The sequence below is a fragment of the Amphiprion ocellaris genome, chromosome 21 (assembly GCF_022539595.1).
Source record: "Amphiprion ocellaris isolate individual 3 ecotype Okinawa chromosome 21, ASM2253959v1, whole genome shotgun sequence".
Lineage (NCBI taxonomy): Eukaryota > Metazoa > Chordata > Actinopteri > Pomacentridae > Amphiprion > Amphiprion ocellaris.
Genome location: NC_072786.1, coordinates 24336548 through 24353941, shown reverse-complemented (window position 1 = coordinate 24353941; position 17394 = coordinate 24336548). Strand labels below are relative to the sequence as shown.

Here is a 17394-nt window from a genome sequence, read left to right as displayed (position 1 = left end):
GGTATCACAAAGAAATAACTGCCCTCGGAAGCAGCTTTCTTCAGTTATTTGTTTATTTACACTAAATTAAACTTGAAACGATTTAATCTGAATTTTTCACATTAGTCGTGTAATTCCTGAAGCATTTATTTATCTACCCAGTGTAAAATCACCTCTGTATGCTGCTGCCCTGACGCTGACTCACACACATGTACACCTGGTGTTTCCTCTGTGGCAGGTGTGTAGGAGCACAGAGTAATGATGCCTGGGAGGCTGGCTGGTTTTACGAGTGAACCCTGACTCTGAGCGTGCACCTCACCAGGCATCACACCTCTGTTTCAAACTGGACCTTATTAATTCACACCCCTGGATTCCTTTGCTTTCTCCCTTGCCCATCTAATAGACCTTACACAGCTGGTTCGCAGGTGAGCTGTGGCCTCACACAGAGGGCTCTGGATGTTGCTAGCTACTCACATTTTTCAAAACAGATGGAAACTTTACATAAAACTTGCTTTTCAGTCTCCTCTAACCATTTGAAATTCAAAGTTGTGAGATGTTCGACACAGTAGGTCACCTGTGTGTTCACCCAAATGTAAACCCATAGACTATATATAAAAGATGGACGTAGCCTTTAGGTGCAGCTCCTTTGGTTGCAGAGATAAGTCTGACTGCGTAGACGTCTATGAGAAAATTACTCTTCCTTGTCCTCGATTATTTGCCTGATTAAACATTTTCCCCATGAGTCTATGCTCTCAGTGTCTGGTTTTCAATTCTACTTTGACATTTAGACTAAAATGTCCATTTCATAAAGCATATTCCCATTTAGAGTAAAACAGACAATAAAGCAGGGTATGTTTTAAGGCATGGCTGCCTTGTGATTAACATGGAATTTCCATAGATTGTACAAGCTGTGCAATGTACCCCAAGTCATTGCAAAAACTGCTCAGTATTGGCCCAGGGAACACAACAGAGCTAAGCTGTTCTCCTTGGTTCCACACTCCCCAGTTCCAAATCTTATTGAGCATCTGTGGGATGTACCAGGATCAGCCTGATCTAGGTAGATCCCACCCTGCAACCCACAGGACCCACAGAATTCACTGCCACCATCCCGGTCCGACAGGACATCCCAGAAGTTCTGTGTCCATGCTCTACTGAGTCAGAGAAGGTTTAGCAGCATAAAGGAGACCAACACAATATTAGGCAGGTTCTCATAATGTTATGCCTGATCGGTGTATTTCAAATATAATATGCCAAAAATACTCAGATATACTCCTACATCCCATCAGCTGTTGCAATGTGCAAATCAGCATGCTTTTTAGGTCATTCCACAATCCTCTGCTCAGTTACATCACATACATTGCGGTGTCATGCATGTATATAAACAAGCTGGAGATACACAGAGCGCACAAACAGATGTCAGCTCGTTTCACACTACAGACTGCGATGGCCAAAGTTTAATGCACATTGTTATGACGAAGTAGTCAGTGTGAGCTCTGTTGTTTCTCCACCGCTGAGCTAATGTTACTGCTACCACCTGTTACTGTTGTCAGGCTTGGTTTACTTTTATAAATAAGAGGTGGAGTGAGGCGACCTTCTTATCTTGAGGGGCTGATGTTCTTTCTGAGAATGCCGTTGTGCTGTATGGATTGCATTTATACCTGTCTGAGATCTGACCGACGACAAATGTAGTCTTTATGATTGCATTCTGATCCCAATGTGCTCTGTGTGCTTTTTCTTCGTTGTTTCTCCCTAACCAGTTAAATTATCTAGATATGGACTGCACAATAAAACAGAAGATGTGTATATATGTAATTTTGAAACAGGTTCTCAAACTGTGGATTACTTTTTCCTTTCTTCAGTGTGGCCAAGAGGATTGGAAGTTTGAGTTTCATTTAATAAGAGACCAGAAGTACAGTTTGTTACAGATAAATTAAATGGCATTAAATGAGCCTATCTTCTAACTCTTCTAACAGCTTTGCTTCTTCTATAAAGTGAATCTAGGTGAACTAGGTATGAGATGTCAAGTCTTCACACAGGCTCAGAGAAAATAATAATCACAGGTGTGATTTTTGCCTGTAGTGCTGTCTTTGACTCCTTTTGCTCTTCCAGACTGTGATTATCCTGTCTTCCTGTCTGTGTCTCCCTCCTTCCCTTGTTGAAAACTCATCTCTCGACTTTTGGTTTTCAGCCGGCTGTCCAACGCACTTTTGTTTGTCTGTTTCCATTTCCTCTGTGAGTCAGATTTAAAAGGCTCAGCGGCTGCATCTGAATGGAACACACATCCTCCCCCTCCGACCTGACCATAATGCTTCTCCCCTCTTCTTCGTCCCTCCTCACCTTCACCTCGCTGCCGACTTACCTCCCCCAACATCAAAGCTGTGAGCGCAGGGCGGCCTCTCGTAATTCAATTCAATATCAGCCCTGATCCTGCACATCAACAAGTTCACAGCTTATGAATGACATTGGTTCAACTCTTGAAACGCCCTCCTCCTCGCTCCCTTCTTCCCCGTCCTTCCAGGCTATACAGGGAATTTGGTCTCTTGGTTTGTCTTGAAAAGAACCATGTTGTTGTTGGATACAGAAATTGCCAGAAAATTAGATTTACTGTTGTATTATTTGGGCAGGTTTAAGGTTGGAGGTTACAATAGAGTGCACGGAAAAATGATAAACTGGTTTCAATCAAAGGCAAAGCCGTGAAAATTAAATTTCTTTCCCTGGATTTTTGCTTTAATCTCATCCCACACAAACATGTTCATGAGGCATTTGCTCATCACATTGTGTCTCTTTCAGACACCCCATCAGCCATGTGCTGGAAGTCTGCATCTGGTGTTGGCTTTGCCGCATTTGCATGGTGTTGGCATGTAATTTAAGATACATGACCGTGCATGGAAATTTAATTAGATTGCTTTTTTAAATGTGAATTCACCCCTCGTTGGAATTTAATTTGCACCAAACAACCTCTGGGCTGTTCATTTTGCGTGACAGGCAGACTGACACGCATTAGGTGCCTCTCCATGTAATGCTGAGCTGCACGTCTGGCATTACCCTTTTTTACTGCCACTGTACTAGAGTTGCCTTTTATTTAATGCAAGCATTAAATTCCCATTTTTCAGTGCTGCTCCTGTCCTTGCTTTATGTGGTTACTGTTTACAGTGTCCTGTTCCAGCTGTTGTTCTTTCTGTCTGCTCACAGTCTACGGCATTAAGCTCGGCTAAAGCACCCTTTGATTAGCTTTAATGCAATATACAAGAGCTGCCTATTTAGTTTCACCTACAGATATTTTTGGCTCATTGACCACTCTCCCATGGGAGCCAAAGATATTTTGCTTTGCAATATTGATTTCTCCCTGGTAGGTCGGGCTCCAGATCCTGCTGCTTTATTAGGGGGTTGATACCACATGGAAAACATCAGAATCTGTCTTGGCTCATGTCAGCAGGGTAGAACTCCTGGCATTCTGAATGAATAGTTAAAGGATTTTGTTCCATAAAGGCCAGCCATCCATCTTTATAGTTAAATTCCTCCTTAAAATCACAACAGAACTGCACCCAAATTGCAGCAATATGAAGATACTGCAGCTACTGTTAGCATGTTCACATTCCTAATGTTTAGACGGTAATGTTTAACACAGTTACCATTGTTGCTTTTGTATTAACTTTTCAGTCATAAACCACAGCATTTTTACCTGCTGATAGTTCAGAAAACAAGTTACAGGGTTTCACAAATGTGCTTCCCAGATTTCTTGCCAATTCATCCAATGGTTGTGAAGACATTTTATGCAAAACCACAAATATCAACCCCATTGTGGTGCTAAAGGAAGCATCACAGAATCACCAAAGACAAATTGATTCTGAATTTTATTTCTAGTGGCAGAGCAAATATTCACAACCTTAAGTAAAAGTGCTAATATTTCACAATGTAAAAGTAATCTGTCACAAGGTAATGTGCTGCATTGAAAATGCTATTTAATTGAAAATTTTAGGACAAAATGTATTCGATGTACAAAATTTTCCATTGGGGTTATTATGTAGTTACATGTCATATCATGACATTATTTTTTACTCATGAATTAATGCAAAAGCGGGATTTTGTTGTTGTTGCCGGTTGAGGTGGAGCTCATTTTGAACTACCTGTATTCAGCTGCAACAAATGATTATTTTCATTATGGACTTATCTGCTGATTACTTTTTTCCATTACCTGGTTAATTCATCTATAGGTATATTTAAGAGCAGTTTTAGAGCAGAGGGTGGTGGCTTCGGCTGTTGCCATCTTGGCAATACCTGACACTTTCTAAATCCTGGCTAATTTAAAAATGAGAAAGAACGTGGAGCACTAAGGGATCTGAGGCAGGACTGTCCTTTGATGGAAACTACCTGTCACTTAAAGTGGCCACATTCTTAGTCATACATAACTTTAGGTCTTAAGACGATTTAAACAGGTTGAGTTAAATATAATATTGAGCCTGACCATGTTAACATGTTGGGGACTATGGGGACTCACTTGCCTTTGGTCCCAGCCTCAAGTAGCCATCCAAGGAACTGCAGTTCCTGCCAAAAACTGCTTAATTTTTTCAACCCTGGAGGTTCCCATATAAGTAGAAGTTAAAATTTAAAATAGAAGAATTCAACTGCATATTCCTCAAGTTCATACTTGGGTACAATACTTGAGGTTAACAACAGAGCCAATAAAATTCAGTCTCTGGTACCATAAAAATCCTTAAAATTTCATTGCAATCCATTGTGTAGTGGGAGGACTGACCAATGGCTGTTACCATAATACCATTCCTCAGGCTGCACCTCTAGCACTCGCTGGAAAATTAGCATTTTCCTGTCAAGGACAAAACAGGATGGAAAACAGGTCTTACATGGTGCATACATGGATGTCCATGCAGCCTTTGGCAGTCAAACATTTCATTTTTTAACCGAATGTTTGGCCAAGCACATGAACCCAGCCATCCAATTTCCCGTCATCCAACCTGGCCGTCATGAAACATATCATGCAGCTTCCACATGGCCTGGTCTCCTGTATTGATTGGCTGTTGTGTCTCGAGTGACAGCCAATGTGATAATGCTTCACAATCTCCCAAGACAAGTGGTTTTCTGTGTTAAAGGACGTCAAAGGGCCTTGAGGCCCAAATTGAAATGGATCCATGTGTAGCGTATGTCAGAAGAATACAATTGATGTGACTTCACAGTTAATGCTTGCCGTTGCTTCAGGGCAAGTTGCACAGCCAAATACACATGTATCGGATTACATAATTTTCTTGTTGCTTGTGGTGAAACACTAAAGACTTGCCTGTAGTGCTACAGACAGAATAATAGACAGATTAAATACTTAAGGGAGGATTCTGACTGTAGCTACCTCTGTAAGCTCTCATTGTATTAGATAACAGAGGGATTCTGGGAGCTGGTCACTGTAACAAAATAAACCTGCAGGGTGATTGATTGCTTTTGAGGAGCTCATTTTGCAATTACAGCGACCTCGGTTTGTGGCCTATCACACAGCTAATATATATATATTGATTTGAAATTGTTTTATCGCAAGCCAGCACATAAATTATAATGCGGCAATGCAACAGTCAAGGGGGGGAAATCAGCAGTTAGCAAATCAACCATAAACACAGGAAAAAGGTGATTTCTAAGACACGTCTAAATGGAGGTTAAGTTGAAGCAAGAGGTCCCACTGAGCTTTAAAATCATGGTGACTTTGTAAATACACATATGCGAGTTGAGCTTTAATGGTGCTGTTTGTTCTGCAGGAGAGCCACATGAGCCTGAATGGCTCAGAGAGACTCCAGTAAGACCCCTTCCTCCAGAAGGTATTCAAGCTGCATTTTAAATTATTCATAATAGCTCTAATCCTCTTGATGTAGCTTTTATTAGCTCTTCTTATTTATTGTTGTTTCCCTGTGACTCTGGGGGAATAGTGGAAAAAAGAGCCCGTCTGCATTACGTCAGTGATGGTTTGTGTGTAATTACTTCTTTGTCAACATTTCTGACTTTATTCCATGTTCCAATGGCGGACTAATTAACTTGCAGTTTTACTCCGCCCTGTCATTAAAGGTTTTCAGATACATGACTTAATTTGTTCTTACAGGAAATTGCTTGTTTTTTCCCCCTCCTATTGCGTTCTGTTGCATTCGGTGAAGTAGCCCTGGTATGTAACCCAAACCAGCTTTCATTACCAGTTAACTGTAAAAACGATCTCCTTAATGCACAGGCAGTTTTCCATTTTCCTCTTCATTAAGTAAAGGGAGTGCATAATCTGGCCCATAATTTAACGTCTTTGCTAATGCACTGCACCATCATTGAAGGAATTAACGCAAATAATATGATTTCCTCCGCCTCAGTGTCGCATCATGTTAACTTTGCATTGCACTTAGCAATTTCTCACCAAGGGAGCCAATTTATATTTATCTCATGTGTGTGCATTTCTACACAGGGATAGTTGCCAGTATTATCCATGCATTAAGGTCCCATCAGAGTCTTTGGAGAGGGAAGGATTGGGATGCAAGCCGCATTGAGAATTAGCCTTTGCATAGCAGACTGGCGGATCAACCATTTTAATATGTTCTAGTGGTCTTCACAGCCTCCTTCCCCCATGAATCACACCCCTCCCATCCCATATTTCCCCCCTATTATGCTATTGTGATGGAAAAATATAAGGGAAGACAAATTACCCCCGTTACCTCCTTGCACAGTTCCTGTTAATCCCCTTTCTTTGCTTCTCTTCATTCTTTAATCCTATCTTTGCCCATATTAGCACACAATGGTATTGATTCTTCTTATTGTTGCTTTCCCTGAAGCTCAGTCTGGTTGCACTCACTCCAAGTAAATCAGGATAACACTGGCTAAGATGTAAGCCAGTTAAATGTATTTTATCTTCCTGTGTAACATTTTGTTTTCAACAAAGAGGCATATAAAAGAAGCCATTCCAGCACTGTTGCCTAGCAGCTCCAGCTCACACTGCATCCACAAACAGCCAGTGGAAATCCTCTGAGCAGTCACTTAGCTGCCAGGCACAGGTGTAAATGTGCATTAAGGGCCTGCATTATGCAGTTTTTTGTTGTTTAATTTTCAGATATGTTGTGAACTCAACACAAAACTAAGCCACAGTTGCAAACAACTTCCTCAACTAAAAGTCAAGTGGGAAAAGCCTTTTGAGGGAAGGTGATAAGTGCTGCATTATGGCTTGACTGGATGGATTTCAGGTATTGCTCAGTCAGGACTGCCAATCAGGACCAAACTGTGAGGTGTTAATTGAAGGTATGTGCTTGTCCTGCAAAAATCTCCCTGTTTTTTGTTCAAGCTTCACAATTGGCAAACATTTTCTGTTTTTGTTTGGTCTCCAAGCAGCTCCTCTGGTTTTGAGGGTCTGTAGTGATGCATTGTGTTTAGAAATAGAATAGGGAGTGATGTAGGATTACTTTGTCTTGTACACACTTAAACTGTCATACTACAAGCAGTGCAGATTGTTTTGCTCTATTCCTACCTTGAAACCTTGACTTTGAAGTGCAGTACCTTTAGCCTGGTTCAAGACAAAGATCCTCTTTGCACATCTATTTCTGAGACAGGTGCGTAGGAAAGGGTTGAGAAAATCCTATGGTAGAGTAGTAACAGTAGTAGTAGGAGTGAAGAACTTCCGAAAGCTTGTATATGCTGTCTAACATGAAACAATACACTTATTCACAACATTTCAGTGCTAGAACTTCCTCAGGTTAATGTTTTGCTACAAAGAGAAGCCATCTTAAATAGGGAGTCGCTATAACTCCTCAACTAACAACATTCTGTAGTCACAATCATCAACATAACCCAAAGTTATCTACATTAAATACAAAAATACCAATGCTCAACACCTCCAAAAAAAACATACACTACCATTCAAAAGTCTGGGGTCACCCAGACAATTTATGTTTTCCATGAAAACTCACACTTTTATTCATGTGCTAACATCACTGCACAAGAGTTTTCTAATCATCAATGATCCTTTCAACACCATTAGCTAACACAATGTAGCATTAGAACACAGGAGTGATGGTTGCTGGAAATGTTCCTCTGTATCCCTATGGAGATATTCCATTAAAAATCAGCTGCTTCCAGCTAGAATAGTCATTTACCACATTAACAATGTCTAGTCTGTATTTCTGATTCATTTAATGTTATCTTTTTTGAAAAAAAGGCTTCTCTTTAAAAAATAAGGACATTTCTAAATGACCCCAAACTTTTGAATGGTTGTGTATGTCTCTAAAATCTTACGAGTCATATGTTGACGAACCTGCAGAGATATAATCCCTATAAAAAGATCCTCTAGACCTTTAGAGCCAATTGCAATGAAGAGAATCACATTTTACCCAGATACCATTTAACATAGCAGATGGGAGAAGTTAGCATCAATAATAAATTACCCCAACAGTAAATTTTCGATCTTACTCAGTACAATATATAAAGTGCATCTAAGCTTCCAGAAATCCAGGCAGCAGGTTAGACAGTGTGTGAGAGTCTGGAACTACTGGAGAACCTTTGGCCTTGGAGTCCCTGGAGAAAAGGGCACAGAGCAAAGCTAGGTTTAAAGCTACACTTCACACCTTTTGAGCGTAAGTCATTAAACTCTAATTTTTACCAGCACCTTTGGTCCCATCAGATGATCAACTTCCCATGTTATTAACACTCGTCTTGACAAGCTGTCTTCTTTCAGACTGGTGTCCACACATCTGTAATGCCACCACAAGCGTGAAACAAGCAGATGGTGAATATAGTCAGTCTGCAGCAAGCAGTGAAAATGCTTGATGTTAGATTAGCTTTGTGTGCTTTGCTTTCTATTATTTAGTTTCTAATTTGGGTCAGCACAGAGGCTTTGTAGTTGTGTCACAGCGAGGGGTCAGGGTTGGAACTTCACAGGGGCCAACTAGGGCCTTTATGTGAGCAGACTGAATAATGTGCTTGTTCTTGTTGGGGATTCTCTGCATTTCTCTCTGCTTCAAATGGTATTACAAATGATTCTGACATTGTCTTTCAAAAGGGGTTTACCTCAGAACTTTATTGCATTGTGTCCACCCTAGTATCCAAAATTAGTCCATAATAGGAACAGGCTAAGGTACAGCTCAAATGCCGCTGAGGCTGGTGGAGGAGGGAATTCCGGGATTGTAGTTATTTGGGTATAAATCTAAGTATTGGACAAATTCTAAATTTGTTCTAATATTGATGTTAGATGTAAAGTTAAGAATACATAGTCAAATCCTTTGGGCGTCAAGAATGTCTAAACCCAATTTCCTGACAATGTATTTAGTGGATGTTGAGATATTTTCTTGTTTAAGTGAAAAAAAAAACCTGTTGGTGGTGCTGGATGAAATTAGAAAATTAGAAGACCCTATCATGGGCGGTACCATGAACATCTATACAAGATATAATGGAAATTCATCCAGGGGTTGTTGAGATACGTCTCTGTGGAACAAAGGGTTGGGCCAGCTCACTCACAGACATGCTGACATTGCTATCCCTGATGCAATTTATTGTATATATTAGGTTAAACATTGAAACAAATCAACATTCTTGATTTATTTAATAGGGCTGGCCTTTATGTGAATCAGTAACCTGCTAACCAACCCTCAGCCCTTCACTGTTGCCGGTAAAACGAGTAATCCATCGTCCCCAAGACGCTAATTCCATCACACGCCCCTGACCTCGACCTGAGCGTATGCTCACCAGTGTCACTAAGATGGATCGGGAGAAAATGAGATGTAACAGCACAACAGGCAGGCAGGGAGAGGTGAGGGAGGGCTGGGGGTTGGGTGTGGGGATGCTGGGGAGGTTCAGTTGTCAGTCCCTTCCTCCTGGCTGGCTGCTCACGTCTGCCCATTACCAGGGTGGCTGGCCTTCATCATGTAAGCCATCTCTACATGATGTGGTTATTAATGTGCTTGGTTAGCGTTCCATTCTGCCTGTCTGCAGCCTGTATTAATCCTGGTAACAGAGTCATAGTGAATCCCGAATGAGAGTGGGAACCTTGGTACGAGGATGGAAAAATGAATACCGGAGACATTCTTGATTTGGAAACTTAAGAGTACGAAACAAAGTTGTTCCACTGACACACAAACAAATGAGAATATGAAATGCAAGACTCTAATAAAAAGTGTATGAGTCCTGAACTCCCTCTATGGCATGGAGGACATCAGACAAGCTGCCACTCCCAGCTTCACTTCCCCCAGAGAGCCCTTCTGGATGTTCATGCTCACTCAGAAACAGCTGGGGCCCTGGTGAAGCATGTTAATGGTGGTTAATTAACAACGCCAGAGGTTAGTCATGTCCCAGCCATGTTCTCATTCAAAAGGGATGAATGGAGACCGGTGGGTGATGGCTCTCTCTAGTTCCCTGCACTCTACAGCAGTAACTCCCTTGACAGCATTTTGCATTGTCATTTTGAGGCTGATGAAGAAAAAGCAGCCTCAGTTAGTGACGTTTTACTTGGTGTGTATTGTTGAGAACTAAAGACTTGATTTAAGTCAATAAACAATGTGAATGTGTTCTTTAAAAGGAAAAAAATGCTATGAAAGAAATCGTGAGTGTAATTTCATGTCAGACTTAATGGATATAAAATAATCTCAAAGAATTTAGATGTCATTTCTCAGGTTGCTCTAGTTACAGTCCTCTACTCCACACAGATCCCTGTGGTGGGTGTTTGAAGCTTTGAATACTAAATGACATGAGCACACACACTTGCACACACATTCCTGTTTGCATTGCATCTGTTTCATCTTTAAAATCCAATACCTATGTGAACCTGGCAGTTGTTGGAGGATGAAATCTGTCCTTGGCAGATTTTCCACCCAGATGAGTGTTAGTGGAACGCAGTGAAGATTCCAGTGCCTGTCGTTTTCCAGGCAGTATACTCTACTCCGTTTATATAATGCTGTGTTAAATTGCCTGGAGTTATGATGCTACCTGTTTTATGCCACCACCATATGGGGCTTCTTGAAAACGCTAATGTAGCACATTTCCACCAAAGCAAAGATGTATAGGGAAAGGTGCAGTATATGCAGCAAGTTATTGGGCCTTTTTACACATTTTTGTTCTGGAGTCGTAAAGATTTAATTTTTTGTAATTAAGGACTGCGTTCATGGTGAGATTTTGGTTTTATTACTTCAAAACAGTTCTGAAGTAAAATCATTTGGAACTTAATGTAATTACTCCGTCAAGGAACACAGCAGAGTTATGTGATGATCGGCGTTTGTCTGTCTGTCTGTCTGTCTGTTAACGACATTACTCAAAAACAGTCTAACAGATTTGGATGAAATTTTCAGGGAAGGTCAGAAATGACACAAGGACCAAGTGGTTAGATTTTGGCAGTGATGCAGCTTATAGTCTGGATCCATGGATTTGTTAAAGATTTCTGTATCATTGCCAGATAGCAGCACGGCATCACTGTAACTATGACAACAAGTGAACACTACATCAGTGATACAAGGAACAATTGATTAAATTGTGGGGGTGTTTCCGAGTCCATCAATTCCCGCCACCTGCTACATATTTAGGTCACATGATTCCGTACATAACGTACACAAGCATAACACACACCTGTGTTCAGCACAAGGCCATTTTGTTTGTGGGTACATCTGATCATCAATAACTAATGTTGCATTTCTAAAACAAAATGCTGCATTTTTGATGTCATATGGGGGAGTGAACAGCCTTGGCTGAGTACTGCGCTCACTGAGTGCTTTTCTAGTTAGCATATGTTTCTGCTTTTGTTTGTTTGTAAAACTGCATTTCTTACAGATATTGTGGCTTTTTGCAATTAAAGTTTTCCTCTCAACAGCCTCTCTTGAAGATGACAAGGTTCAGTGTCCTCGTTCAACACCTCAGCTTTAAAGACAGCTTTTAGCCTTGTTGACATTGCACTTTAAATCTGTATTAATCATTTTTGTCTACTTTATGACTGGAGAACTTGGAATTCAGCTCTGCTTTCTTCATATACATAGTTAGTGGATCATAGCTGTCATGGCTAACAGGTTGGCATGTAGTTGGATATTTAAATATGCAGTAGAAATAAAGCAACATTACTTCACTTGCATCTCCGGCTGTGCGATGTATCATCTTGCAAATTAGACACATTGCAATAAGTGTGATGTGAAGTCAGGAAAATGAACTCAAACACATCACACTCCTCCTTTTTTCCCCACTTTCCGTGACTGATCTCCAAGAGACGCCTGTCTGATAGAACATAATTCTTGCTGTTGCTTTATTTGTAAGACAACAAGTTTGTTGACATGAAAGCTCCACATGTGCACCGCAACATGAGCCAGGAACAGAAGAGAAACCCTGGAAAGGAAGATTTACTTGCAAAGACGAAATGCAACATCAATTGTCAAGCTGCACAATTACTGGAATATTAATCACAATCACGATTTTGGCTTCTCACAGTTATATGAACACATACACATGCACTTTGTCCTGCACTCATAGCTCATCATAGCATAAGTTACTGTTTCAAATTGGGTCAATCTCACATTAGAACTCTGTATTTCCCTGTATTCAAAATGATTTTTGATCTCACATGTCTAAGTTGCTGCACTGCGGTAACTAAGTGGAGACTAGAGGCTCCTCTGTGCACAGCTGGCTAGCTGGAGTCAAACATAGCCTGTGTTTGAGGTGTTTAGGTAACTTCAGTAAAATGTAGTGTCTAACACATGTTCAGCAAGTGTGGGGTTTTCACACAGTTTTTTTCATATTTTGCTTCAAAGAGGTGTACTGAATTCAGTTTTTTAAAGTCTTATTTTGGTGCAGATTTGTACTTTAGCGATCCAACATTGACTATCTATTCAGCATAGTTCTGGTCCCCTTTGATTCCTTGAGGAAAGCATGTGAAAGTTAAAGCTGCTAGATATCTGAATCCCTTTCCTAACATTAGCAAAGCTAGTTAGCACTGGCTAACTTGTCTGTTTGTCATAAGGAGCTGGGCTGGTAGCATGCAGCTCAGCTAGTGCATCAAAGTATTTAGCTGGAAACAGCTGGCTCCTGCAGCTGGAACTGAACCAAACAGTAAATGTGCTGTAAAACCAACACAATGAGCCAAATGAAGCAAAAAACATCTGTGGACCTGTAGAGTCGTTGGGAGTTCTGTGTCACAGTGACATCACCTTTCATAAAATGTTAATTAATTAATTGTTAAGTTTTAACATTGGATTTTTGGTCCATTTATGGACACTTCCTTGAACTTGGTATGATAAAACATATTGTTTTATATCTGTAAGTAAATTAGGGTACTATAGTAAATGAATAAATGTAATTTCTTTAGAGTATTTTTGTACGATTTTTTCCAATGATGTGATGAAGTAATGCTTTAATTTAATTAGATTAGCCACTAATAGTCATTTCTCATCCATAACCAGTTGCTGAATTGGTTTTTTTCACCAATCTTATATTTTTCAACATTTAGGAATAAAATAACATGCACCATAATTAAGTGTTTTTTTTTTCTTTTTTAGGCATAATACCCACTCCAACTGCAAAAAAGGAAAAATAAAAATCTGTTGACCTAAATAAAAATAAAAAACGCTGCCTTTTTTTGCATTCAGGAAATAATATCCAGTGTTTCTCCTCTGGGAGCTGTATATAAAACGAGTTGTTGGCCCTCTTACTGGCGGCCTGCCCGGGAAGCCCTTACATTTAATTGGCCTCCCGTTTGTTTTGAGCTGCACCCACCCATTACGATCCCTCGTAAACGTGATGGTGTAAAACCAAACTGCACCTGGGCGTCCAGACACAGAGCCAGAGCCAGTGAGAGGTGCTCTGCTGCTAATGTCATTAATCGCCCTGCAGGAAAGACTCCACCTAGTTCTCTTAGTTATGAAACCCTTATCTTTGAACACACACCACAGCTCACCCGTAACCGATTTCAATTTGGCCACTCTTCAAATGTCCTCCATTATGGCCACTAAACCCAGGAGGCTAGGGGATAGCCAACAGCGATAATGAAGGGAAAGGTCACTCCAGTAACAACCGGTTAATTGGATTTGGCTTTTTTTTTTTTTTTGCATTGATCAAACATTGTCCATCAGGGATGTTGTCTGGTTTGAGGGGTTTTTTATCGCTTTTGCTGTCAAAATATTTCTTTTTTTTTTTTTTTTTTATTAAAGAACCCCATCTTTTTGCATTTTAAAGCTCATTTGCTACAGCTTGCATATGATTTGCATTACTTTTCAAAGCACTCCATTAACTTTTAGATTTATTCCCCACCTTCCAGGCAGCTATTCGTTTTGGTATGCTACGACAGTAAGTATTTTTGAGGGAGGTAATTTATCACAGTCAACATTTAGTTTGGTTCCTCTCTGTCGGCTGCCAAACAGCAACTTCAGTTTAATCCAAGAATATCCAATTTGCATGATAATTTTCACATATTTTACTCTCTTTTCGGTTTGGTTTTGAGACAGCTAATCCAATGAATTCAATAACTTTTGCTGCAACCTGTTACCTTTTGTTTGCAATCTTGCAAAATTTGTGTTATTTCCTTCCAGACAACCTTCACCTTTTTTGAAAGATACTGTTTTTGTTTCCCACCGGAGCTTGTATGTCAGACAGCACATCATGAATGCTCCTCTCCTTAAAACTTACCTCTGACATATCGTGTTGTCTTTAATGCATTTGCAAGAGCAGGTGTCGTATTCTTTTTCAAATGTTGTAGCGGAAATGAAGCATTTCTAGTCTCCAGACAGGTTTAACCTTGCGAGCTGCTGTTTTGTGTATCCCAGGATGGAGGACGACTCGCATGTTCCCATCAAACCCCTGCTTGGCTCTTAAGTGCCTTTCAAGCTGTCTCTCCCTGGTATCCTCATCATTATTGACAGACCTCAAACATCTTCCTTAAAAACTTGACACTCTTGTTTACTCCCAGATTCTCAAGTGTTGTTTTCAGGAAAAAATAAAAACTTTAAAGTGGCTCGGCGAGACCAAGAAGCACATTCAGAACATTTCGTCTCTGCTGACATTGTGCGTAAACTTGGCCTCGGCCTCTTGAGGATTACTGTGTTGTAGGGGAATGAAAGTGGCGTTAGAACTGGAGATTTAAATTAAGATTTTTTTTTTACTTGTGTTTTCTGGCGGATAGATGGGTATAATTCTCGCAAGCAATTGATTTTCAGGAGCAGTGCAGAGGTAGGATGCAGCACCTTGGTGGGGAATATGAGGGATGAGTACAATTTCCACAGCCAAACAGAGTTGACTCAGAGTTTATTGCTGTTTTTTTTTTTTTTTTTCCAGAAACTTTCCAGAAAACAATTTTTGTGCTCAAAGTTGCTTTAATGTCCTGCTGCATCGGGTAAACTCTCGGTCACAGCATGTTACAATACTGGTGGGATTTTTTTTTTTTGGGTAAGCGGGGAACCGCTGGGAGCTGTAGGGGGTAGCAAGCTGTATGAAAGTGGATGTTCTCGAACAAATCACTCCCAGGATCTGCAGTATGAGATATTTTAAGCTGTCCGTGTGTGAGGAATTTAAACTGCAGCCCCCCTGGTAGCCGCTCTGTCTTTTTATTGTATTCAGACTGATCGACTTTGAGCAGAGAATGTGCAAAAAAAAAAAAAAGCTGACTAAATGATTGTCACATACTGTGTATGTTTTTAAGCTGTCTCCCTAGTTAAATTATAACAAATGCTACTTTGTTTCCTCCCTTTTTAGGATCTGTGTTGCACTGCTGCCTGCTGTGATAAATGCTGGTCCGTGCTTTAAAGAGGAGCTGTGAAGGAGTCCTAGTCTGACGTAAGTTCAGCCCCTTTTACTGCACACATTATCTTATTATCTCCCTCTGTCTGCCTCCTTTGTTTGACTCCACTCTGTGGCTTGTTGGACTACATTGCAGGAAGAATGTAATGAGGGCTTAATAAAGATACAGTCTTTGTGCAAGCATGTGTAGAATAGGACTGTCCCTGAGTCAGGATCTTCAGAAGTGGCACCTTCAGTTGCTTATATATGCTAGTGGTTTATGCATAGTCTAGCCTGGTTCATGGTTGTATTTTTTTTTTAATCATATTTTTTATTCATGCTCTTTCATGTACACATGCAGTGTGAAATCATTCACTGATACTGAATGCCAAAAGCATTAATCACAGCCATGCTGATATAGACTACAAGAGGGTGTGTAGCAGCCACTAACATAATAACGGCAAATAATGTAATGATTTTGGCCATTTTACATGTAGTAAAGCCAGTAACATAATAACTTGCCAATTATGTAGTAAAGTTTTTGAGCCAATAAAGTGACAACATTTTGCCAGCAGTAAGTTATTACATTATTGGTTGGTTATTACATTAATGGCCTAGCACTAAAAAATCTTTTAAAAATGTAATAACTGCAGCCGATAATGTAATAATACATAAATAGGACTGCATTTCTTCTCTTATATATAAGAGAGCCTAGAACTAGACGGAAGATGACTGTTCCATTAGTATTATGAAACTCTACAAGGTTGCTGGATGCAACAGTGGTCCAAGTTTACACATAAAACAGTTATTTGACAAGAACAGCCGAGATTCTTATACAACAAATAATTCTCAAATTGACTTTTACAACCATAATTATGGAGAGTGAGAGCTATGCATCATACATGAATGAATATGGCGACTTTGGCATCCACTATACCTATTTTTGATGAGCAAACTGCACAAAAACTGCAAAAAGATATTTTATTTCCTGGAAATTCAGTCATATTTCTGTATTATTACATTATCGGCTAGAGTTATTACATTTTCAAAGGATTTAAAAAAATATATTTTTTAATGCTAGGCCATTCACATAATAACCAACCAATAACGTAATAACTTGTTACTGTATTCGCAAGTTATTATGTTAATGGCAAGTTATTACATTTTTGACTTTATTACAATTTAAAATGGCCAAATGTATTACATTATTGGCCTTGATTACGTTACTGGTTGCTACAGAGTGTCTGATAGTATTTTAAACAGTACATATGATGTAATATTTAAAAGACAAATATGTTGAACAGCTGGCCATTGAAAATATGAGTTGACAGAAGTGGAATACATGTAATTTTTCATCATATAACAGGGCTTCAGACTAACTTATTGCATTTTTGTCCTATTGTGTCTCACTTTTTAATTTTTGTGTATCCAAAATTTCTCACTGTGCCTTATGGCATCAAATAATAGCTTAAGTGTTATTATTATATATATATATATATTTTAAAGTTAGTTTTCATACACATTCATCATTTATTAACATGTGAAAATGACTGTAAACAGAATACGGGTTCAGTTATTTTTTTTTGGCCTTTTTCATCAGGGTGATCTGAGACCTAAAGTTAGCAAAACACAGCTTTTCTTTGGTGAAATAAGAAGTGGTAATTTTTTAAAATCACTTCAGACTTATCACTGCTTCTGTTTGCCGCTACCTGGTGGTGAAACGCT

The 17394-nt window shown here is 39.7% G+C and overlaps 1 protein-coding gene across 1 annotated transcript in view; it reads left to right on the top strand.

Annotated features, from left to right (window-relative positions):
• nav3 (neuron navigator 3) overlaps positions 1–17394 on the top strand; it is a 534705-nt gene that overhangs the window by 93011 nt on the left and 424300 nt on the right. Inside the window, exon 2 of the mRNA XM_055006838.1 lies at positions 15646–15726. The gene's annotated coding sequence lies outside the window, so the exon portion shown is untranslated. The remainder of the gene's footprint in view (positions 1–15645; positions 15727–17394) is intronic.